Source organism: Typopeltis vanoorti, chromosome 1, assembly GCF_054136105.1.
Source record: "Typopeltis vanoorti isolate ZY-2024b chromosome 1, IOZ_Tvanoo_1.0, whole genome shotgun sequence".
Classification (NCBI taxonomy): Eukaryota; Metazoa; Arthropoda; class Arachnida; order Uropygi; family Thelyphonidae; genus Typopeltis; species Typopeltis vanoorti.
The window spans coordinates 146,682,338-146,693,092 of record NC_143549.1 but is presented as its reverse complement, the minus strand read 5'-3'; positions in this window follow the sequence as shown (position 1 = coordinate 146,693,092).

Below are 10,755 nucleotides of genomic sequence, written 5' to 3'. Positions count from 1 at the left end.
TAAAAAACATATTTTAAAATTTATCGCAATGCATTTAAAATATTTATATTTATTTAAATTATAGAGCCTTCAGTATGATTAGAAAATATGACTCACAAATTAAAAAAAGAAAACACTGTTAATATGCAAAAGAAGGACGAAATCATACAAAATTAACTCACCATTTTAAATAACACACACTTAATTGCAAAATATAATTTACACAGAAATAAGCTGGCATAAAATTAAACTAAGTGTTACTTCACATTTCATTCTTTAATATATGAAATGCTCCATATTCTTACATTTATTATATACATCGATGTTTCTTTATAATTCTGCTTTATTTATTTTATTTTTTTCCTTGCACTTATAATTTATTTTTCCTTTTAGCTAGTACTTTATACCATTTTCCACCGGTATATGTGAGTTGGGTATTTTCCTGTTCCGAATAATTACTGGGGACAATCAGAAGGTCTGTGTCTGGTGACATGTTGGCCTGTTGCCAGCACATAGAGCTTTCGTTAAACATTTTAATTGCAACTATAAGGCAAAACTTTTATCTGCTTTTTATTTGCATATTTTGTCAGTTAAGTTTGCTATGTTTAAATGCAAGTGATGCTTGCAATTTTGAAGTTAGTGGGAACACAATGAACAACAAATTATTTATTTATTTATTTTTATTAATGATGAATGAATTTGGAAGAGATGTTGATGAAATATAATTTCATCTTAGCATTAAATATATTGATAAAACTCTGAAATTAAATGAAGACTGATATCTTTAAAAAAATCTTTGGGAAATGTACTTCGTTTATGGAGTGCACTTATCCTTCTTATTACATCTGAATCTGCATGATCATCTCCGCATTTCGGCTATTGACTCATCTTTTAACTGAAAAATGCTTATAAATGTTCTGGTGTCATGGATGAGATTTGAATCCTCGTCTTTCCAAATAAGAGACAATATCTTCAGTCTGCACGCTGTAAAGACTAAATATAATCTAATTGTGAACTTTAAGAATTAAGTTTGGCCATCCGTAATTTAGAATCACTGACCACAATGGAGGAAGCCACAACCCACTGGCATCCACCACCAGCTGTGAAGCAGCCTGAATAATGAATGGGATGAACGTGGGATTTTTATAGCGAACTACTTGCTGAAAGAAAGCAGTTTCCCCGTTACTATGAGACCAGCTTCATCCGAGCAAACATCTTGAGTTAAACATCTCAAGTAAGAATGAATTAAGGGAAACTATGCTAATATTATTTAAGTTATATGACATGTCATTATATTTATACAATATTTTTGGCCCGTGATCGTTGCCAAAACAGACAACAGGAATTGGAAAATGATACTTTTTTCAGTTTCGACACACTAGCCATTGAAATGAAGTCACAATTATAATAATAATGTAGGAACCAACATCAATTGTGGCTATCAGTTCAGCCAGTAGTTAAGTTGCAGTTATTTCTACAACTGCCTTGTTTCTTTTCCTTTTATCATTATCATTTCTTTACTTTTTATTTACTTTTTTAACCTAAGTTCGAACACCGAGTCGCAATGGCTGATTTCGTTCAGCAGATGCAAACCTAACAGGAAGTGACACCCGGACTGAGAAGCTGTCTCGCCTTAGGCACCAATGCAATTCTAAGGCAAAATACAAATCCTTGTTAGTGGCCTGGCGAATTCCAGGCTAACTATTCACGGACCTTTTCAATCTTATGTGGCACGTCTTGTATAAATCGGAGATTAATGGTGCGACAAGTGTTACAACCTCGATTATTGAACTGCCTCTTAAGGGGGCACAATAAAGGAATCTATAGAGACGTCTTATTTCAGCACCGCCCATCTTATGAATAGCGAAGAGGGGGTCACCTACCACGCCGTGTATTCGGGCCTGGTGTTAGGTGACACAATCATAAGGTCTCCTTTTTTGAGACAGATGAACTGCTGATGAATTGTTCTCCATCTGGAGAAGGCCGTTTGTGTCAGCGAGGGTCGTATTGTGCGGGAACAAGGGATCTTTATTATGAAGAAGCCGTCTATGGACTTTCGAGCGAGTTTATCTACTTTACCTGTGATTGTCGCTGTTTGTAAGGCTTGACAAGGTGTCGTCGTAAGGTCCGCGGCAATCCCTTCGCACAAACCACCCGCTGACCTTTCGCCGTTTCCCGGCGGGGTCACAGCAAACGCTATGAAGCCGACACTGACTCCTAACAAACGCAGTCAATCGAGCTGGCGTTATTAGATGCTCAATGAGCCGTGGCGTGTTCATCCGACAATACAGCCGACGAAACCTGCTCCACACGATCCCTCTTCATCAATCAAACCGGCGGATCCGACCGAAAAAGACTCCCCGAGGCTCTTCCGCCGCTCGCCGCATTTCGTCGGGCAGCCCAGCGGAGCGCCTGTGAAGTAAATGGCCGTGTAGAGTATGTGTGTGTGTGTGTGTGTTGGCTTCTCAGCTAGCACCGCTGGATGTCGCACGAGAGCTGTTTTTGAACTCAAAATGCGGTAAGGCCCATTTTTGCTGCACGTGCAGCATGCCGTTCTTATTAGCCCCGTAAGAGTAATAAGCCTCTGACAAACAGGTGTCTATTAGGCCTAATTCTGTGTCATTTTACTCTGACAGGAAGAAGGGGGAAGGCAGTGAGGGGTGGAAAGTCTAATTAATGATAACGAAGTTGGAAAGAAGTTGTGCGCAAACACAGTTAACAAGACAGAAAGGAAATCCTCCGTCTCCAGATTTGCTGGTGCCTGATTAGGGTTTTAACTGAATGCATGTCATTCAGTCAGTCGTGGATCGGTTGAAATTGAATCGCGTTTTTTATTTATTTATTTTTTTTTTATTTATATCATTATACGAAGTTCGAATTGACAGACTGACAAATTAAAATTAAAGTTTCTATTACATTCAAAACATCCCACTTAAATTATTTTATAAAATTTGTAATTGATGAACTGCAGCATTTATACCCCCCCCCCCCAACAAACACACACATCTTCCCACGCATGCGTATACTTATTGAAGAAACGTTAGCTGTATTTAAAGTAGCAGAGAATTTTGAAATCATCACGTGACCACCATCACGACATGGGGTTGGACGGAAAGGTAAGGATTAAATAAATAATAATACCCTCAACTTTTTTTTCCTTAATTTTTTTAGTAAAAAACTAGCATTGAGTTCTGGAAGATATCATTATAATGATTTAAGAAACAGCTTAATTAGAAAAAATCACTTTTCTAATTTTTCTATTCACTGATTCAAATCTGTCAACAGATTATAATATTTTAATTATAATTTTAAAAAAAGCATTATTAATGACATTGAATTATTCGTGTTGGTTGAACGAAATGGTAATTCTGAATTTGATAGCATTAGTTAAATACTGTTTGAGTATTTGACGATTAAGAAATTTGCATATTTACACACAAAAAAATGTAAAATTTCAAATCTTCAATCAATGATTCGAATTCCTATATATCTTCTGAGATCTTTCTCTGGAAAGTCCAATCGCATCACCACACTATGATTCTATCTTCCACGGAACAACTTTTCCATGCCAAATAAAATTTCTTTTTATATATTGATCATTATCTAAATTTGGTAATTTTGCTTAGACATCCCTTCCTATTATCGTGTACACTGTTTATCGTAATGATAAATGCACTCATTGGGATTTAACAGGTTGAGTAGGGAAGTATTAAACAAAAAAGGTTAATAACTTTCAATGCCTCAAAATTATATATACTGGAAGCGCCACTGAAGGGCCACTTTATTAAATATGTCGATCAAATAGTAAACTAAATCATCGTAAATCTTCAACACAGCCTCAGTACATTGGGGTATCGACTCCAGGCAGACAAGACGAATGAATCTCTGCGATTTCATCAGACTTGTGAGGTAGGACCCTCCCCCAAATATTTCGTTCGCTGTAAACATACACGATGGAACTGCAACCAACTAAATGATGAGGCGATTTCATTTTTTTTTAATGTTATTATGATGGTCTTGTAACATTCTAAGTGATACATAACATAGCACTTTATCCTATATGAAGTCCATCGTATACAAAGTGAGTGGGCAACAGGAGTTGGTGGACTTGGTTAGCAACAGTGCTCAAGTACAGCCATTTACCATTCTATTCTATAATCAAGATACATAAGCAGTGACTGGAAAATATTCCCAAATATGTATATATATGTGTGTGTGTAGAAAGTATTTTACCTTGGGTATAAATAAATGTTAAGATACCGAGCCATTTTAAACTTGGTTTTACTCCATTTCCCAAGTAAGCAAACAGACAAACAAGTCAAGTTTGCGCCTGCACGTATTGGAAGTCTAGCTGACCCTCAAAGTATTGCAAGTCAAGGCAACTCATGGTAAAAGTAGAATAAGCTCTGATCACTATTCTTAATATTTAAGCTTAATGCGCAGCCCATCTCCTTGAGGAGATGTATGATGCTATGTATTAAAGGCAAGGGGCCACTACTCAGACCTTATGAATAAGTAAAGCCGTCTCTAAAAATTCGGACGATCCCTAGGCCACTCAATTGTGGGCGAAAGACCGTCCAACTTAGCGTTGGCTCCACTCAGTGATGGCTTTCCACCCACCACCACCGAGAAGAACCACTCATATTCTGAAGAAAAGCATTCACCGACAAAGCCCCTCACCGGGCCGTGCCGGAAAACACTTTCCCCGGAGACTCAAATTGCTCCCTTAAGGCAAAAACCTTAAGAGAGCGAACTCACAATAGCCCCCAACCGCTTTCGACCTATATTGAGGTGTATTTAAGTAAAGACCTCTCTAAAAATTAGGACGATCCCTAGACCACTCCATAATGGCCGAAAGACCGTCCAATTCAGCGTTGTTCCACTTAGTGACAGGCTCACCCCGTCACCGAGAAGAACTTCTCGGCGATGGCCCTACTCAGAGACAGGCAAAAACCTATCCCCAACCAAAGTCTCTCAAGGCTAGCCCCCATCATTTCCGACCACTATCGAGGTCTCATCAGTGGGACAGATAGAAATACCAAGATTTTACTAATACAGAGCTTATAAGTATTTTACCAGAACAAGTTACCATAAGGTGTTTTAACCTTATTAAATAAAAATCTCTGGATGAGATATAAATGTAGAAAGTATTTTACCTTGGGTATAATAAATGTTAAAGATACCAAGCTATTTTAAACCTGGTTTTACTCATTTCCCAACTAAGCAAACAGACAAAAAAGTCAAGTTTACGCCTGCACGTATATTATTTCCAGACAGATGCCCTGCAGCGATTTAATACTCTTTGTTTACCACACTACTCGCGGTATATCTAAGGAACCGTTGTTGTTCACCCAAGAAGAAGAACAACAACACCAGTTACTCATAACCAGTCTGCCTAAATTCGACTCTAGTCTGCCTTTTGAAGTCAATTGAAAGCAGACACGTCCCTCAGAGGCAATCTACCGCCTGTTTATAAAGGCGCTTGTTGCGTGGTGGATTCCATTTTAGCATTGCGATGTGTCCTAATATTTTGCAGGGGCAGTATATAATGGTGTAGATATAACTATTGGTACTTTCTGTCTTTCAGGATAATTTTCACCGACCGATATGTCTTACAAAATTTTCTTTTAGCTGTTTTTTTTTTTATTTCTTTCAAAATTTTCTTTTGCCTGTTGGCTGCCCACATCGCACTGCTATGTCATAGATGCAATCTTTCGTGTGTGAGGGTCATTATATAATTCTCGCTTACTGAATTACGCAGTGTAATTCGATGTAATATATTATTAATATTATTAGATAGAAAACTTTTTAATGCATATCCTAAGAAAGTAAACCAAGTTTTTTTGTGTCAATTTAGTTTTAATGAGAGTTTTTTCTTTAATGAGCAAATATAACTTAGAAGACTGATTGCCGTTTGTAAGTTATAACGAGAATACTAACGATTTTCTTATTTATTAATTTTAATATATTATTATTATTATTATTATTATTATTATTATTATTATTATTATTATTATTATTATTATTATTATTATTATTATTATTATTATTATTTTATTCACATAACTGATACACAGTTAAAACAAGATATCATGTAAACAACAATTTGACTGGTGATAGAGAACAATTCAGATTCTACCCAACAATCTAAGAACAATCCGTCAGGTAGCGTTGTAAAATATGGACTGTTCCAAGTAATGCTGTTTTTTGTAGATCATATCGAGTCACTTCGTTGATGTTTAATTGCTGTAAATGTTTGGATAGCTTCTTTGAAATTGCGCCAAGTGCACCGATAACTATTGGGATGACTTCCAGATGACGATTTCCAGATCTCGATATTTAGTATTTTTTTCCAGTTCTTTGTTGTTAATGTTGTTATCACTAGGTACTGCGATATCAATAATCCAAACCTGTCGATGTTCGATAATTGTGATGTCAGGTTTATTGCGTTCTAAATGCCGATCAGTTTGTATTCTAAAGTCCCAGAGAATTTTTGCTGTTTCGTTTTTCAATACTATCTCTATTTTATGCTGCCACCAATTATCAGAAAGCCATATTTTTTGCATTCATGTCAATGAATTATTTTGGCCACTTGATCATGGCGGTATTTATAGTCAGTTTAAGCTATTTTTCTGTAGGCACTGATTAGATGTTCTACAGTCTCATCTTTCTGATCGCATAATCTGCATTTGCTGTTATTATTGATGTTCAAAATTTTTGCTTTGATTCCATTAATTTGTAATGCCTGTTCTTGAGCTGTTAGAATAAATCTTTCTGTTTTTTTTTTAATGTATCCGCAACAAGACGTGGCAATGTAGCCATTGCCACGTCTTGTTCACGTAAATTTTGTCCTCAGTATCTCGGAGAAATTAGCCATGCAAGGGATTATTTTTCCAGCGCATATATCGATTATTTTGTTGTTCCTTTTTTGTAATCGGATTTGTTCCCTGTTGCTTTTAGAAAGCCCTTTTGTGTAATTGCTTGAAGCATTGGCTCAGAGCTAATCACAGTCTATCATAGTCTATCTTCCACAGTCTATCTCACTTGCAGCAGACCCCATCCACCTATTCTCCTCGGTAGGTACAACTGGTCAACATCATTTCGTGGATGTAATGAATGATGCATCATTAGTTTTCTAGTTTTGCGGTCCAGTTTGTCCAGGTCTTTTTTTGTCTAATCTATTATGCCAGCTGTGTATCGGATCACTGGTATAGCCCAAGAATTCATTATTGTGTTTAGACCTGTTGTTTAACTTTCGAGTAGAGAATATCATTGGCTTCTAATATTCCTCGGTATTTATAGTGTTTGACAGCTGAAATTACTTTTATATATTTCTCTTGATCAAAATTAAAACTGCTAGTGTAAAATTGCGCATTTTTCTAAACCAAATTCCATTTTGATGTCCTGACTGAAAATACGAACTGTGTTCAATAAAGAGTCTATTTGCTGGGCCGATTTTCCAATTATTATTATTATTATTTAGAAATTTTTTAATATTAATTAGATATCTCCATGAAATTTTTGAAAATACCTTATCCAATGTTAATATCAATTTTTTGTTAATTTTCAAAATGGACATTAACATTCAGTGAATGTTAAAACTCCTCTTACCTTTCATTATAGTTTTAGTTCATTATTTTTTTTTTAAAATCATGCCACAAACCTCGATCAAACGGCTTGATAAAGATTGGTATCTTGAAGAAGTCACATGTCACAGAAACTTTCATTGGTTTTTGTTATATTGTAATTTCGTTTCGCATGAAGACTACGTAATGATTTATTTATCCTTATTAACATAAGTTATCAGTGGGAAATAAATACAGTTGACCTTTGAACAACGCGGGGATAAGGGGCGCCAACCCCCCTCGTTGTTCGAAAATCCGCGTATAACTTTTGACTCTCCAGAAACTAAGCTACTAAGAGGCCACTGTTGAACTTGCCGATAATATCAACAGTCGATTAACACATATTTTATATGTATGTATTCTATGTTCTTACAATAAAGTAAGCTAGAGAAAAGAAAATGTTCTTAAAGAAAATCATAAGGAAAAGAAAATACATTTATAGTACTGTACTGTATTTATCGATACCGTAAGTTTACGTCGTCTGTTTACAAGATGAATCGTCTGTCTGTCAGTACCTATATCAATATTGTCTTATATGATGCAAAACACTTAGATGTTTTACGTATTACTAGCACTAGACATCAAAAAAAGAAAAGATAACGTGAAAAATATATTCATATTTATTTATAGGTATAACAATTCCTGTATTGATAGCGAAGGAGCAGCAATATGATTGCCTCACGGTAGCCTAGCCTATACACTAATGAATGAATCGTTATAAAAATGTTATTTTATTCTACTTAATGAAATAAATTTAATAATTAATTAATAACAGTTAATTTTATGCAGTGATGATTTAATACTGTATCTATACGTTTGTTTACATTTCTCTCGACTGCAAATGACCATGCAGGGGTCTGTAAGTGTTTGTGTGCGTGAGTTGTGATAAATTTTGACTTTTTATAATAGAGTTTTGTATATTTTGTGGTAGTAAATGATAAGATAGACTAGTATCTACATACACTTTTTGCATTCATGACATGCCTAACTTTTTCTTAATTTTTTCGATATTTCTAAGCTCCACGGTTCGTCTGCGAGTGTTTTTCAAATTGTCGCAAATCTCCAAAATATGTTCCAATATATTTATTTATAAAAATAAGTGGATTGGAGCTGTATAATCCAGCGTTCTTCAAGGGTCAACTGTACACGAAAACCAAAACACTAGGCGCCATTTTAAGATGTGGATTACGGGATGATAAAAAGTATTATTTTTTGGTGTTGATCGAATATTCTGCATATTGTTTAATGTTCATTTTATTTTCATATTATTTTGATACTAATCTTGAAGACGCGTTAACTTTTAATAGTTTTAATTGTGTTAATTTGAATAATTAATTTAAAAAAATCGCAGGGAGGAATAAAATAAATGTGGTGGATTGGTAGAGACGGAGAGTTGTAGAATAGAATAATATATTACAAGAGAGAAAGTTATTCATTGCAGACCAAACCCGATCTGAAGAAGGACGCATGACAGCAAGCGAATGAGTGAATTTCATTAAATTATCCCCCCCCCTCCCGCGCGTATGTCTTGAATTTATTATACTTCCATTTCACTCTTCGTAAAGCGCTAATGATTGATTTCCCATTAACGATCTCCGTGAAGAATCCATAAAATCTTCCCATTTTCGCTTCGCTGTCGTTTCGCCATCCAAGTCGTGGTAGTGCCGCTGCTTGTCGTATATAGATCTCCTCTGCTTTTACCTCTTTCTCTATCATAATAAAATATTTCCTCATTTTAATAATTAAAATGCCATCTTTCTTAGTGCAGCGTTTGACATCGTACCTAATCATCAGTATTCTCAGCGATCTAACAGCTTAAGGCAGTCTCGATTGACACCAGCTAATGAGCTATTTAATCATACTATTAGTTGAATGCTATGAAGCAATTAAGTATTCATTGAATCCTTCTAGTGGCTTGAGAAGTTATCAAATGCCGTTTTGTAATGAGTAAGAGTTAAGAAGAGAGGTATTTATAATTACATACCGGTATTTATATTAAAAAGACGAGAATGTAAGGGAAAAAACAAAGAAAAAATAAAACTCTATTACATTTTGTGTACACACCTTTTTTTTTTTAATATAATATCCTTCTTAACAAGGTGATCTTTTAACTTCTCAACTACTTTGAAGAGATATTAACGAGAAGAAATTTTTCAATGAAAATATAATCAAAACAAACGAATACATTAAGATATTTGATTTGTGAAGTCTTAATATGGGGAAAAAGCTCTATTTGAAATAATAGTAAAAAAAAAAAAAAAAAAACATTAAATCAACCCCATAGAGAAGATTGTTGTATACTACTCGTTCTTGATTGGATGGAATGCTATTATTTACGAAATATCTTCATGGGAATCAAAAATGCGATATTTAAATTTTATATCGTTTTTTTTTTTTTTTAACTTATAATATCTAACTACCAATTGTGTTTATTTTAGAGTCCGTTGTGCCTACAAGGACATTCGTTACCATGTTATGAAACCAAATAATACTATTGGCTGTAGTGTATTTTTATGTGTAAATTGTGTGTGTTTTACTGTTGGTGTGCATAGTTGCTGGGCGATAAACCTGTTTCACGCAGGGAAAAAATCTGCCATCTCTGTGGGAGACGGGTTAACCCACTGATGAAGGCTGTTCGTATCCTGGTCGAGATTTGAACCCAGCTGTTTCCAACCAGCTTAAATCTTTAGTGTTGAAATGAGTTTAACTTCACACACACACACACACACACACACATACACACGTCATACTTTGCACACGAGAGGTTGCAAAGCTATACGTTCATTTAAATTATTTAATATATTTAAATAACCTCTCAAAACTTGCTTCTAAGCTTCATCACGTTCTATATAAATGCCATTTCTACTTTTTTTTATGTTCTTGTGTGATAAATGTTTTTTACGTATATTAGAATCTCTTAAACTGTTGTTGGCAACCACAAGGGTCGCTGTTTTCTAAACCGCCTCCAGAGGGGAAATAATTTTCGAATAAAAATCTCACATTATGTGCAGCACCGTACTATTAATCTGTTAGCGGCAGTGCAATATACTTTGCTTGCAGCGCGTGTGTGACGTTTATTCACGAATTTCATTTAAATTAAACACCCATTTAAGTAAAAATTCTGGAATCCGATATCTTTAATTCTCAAACT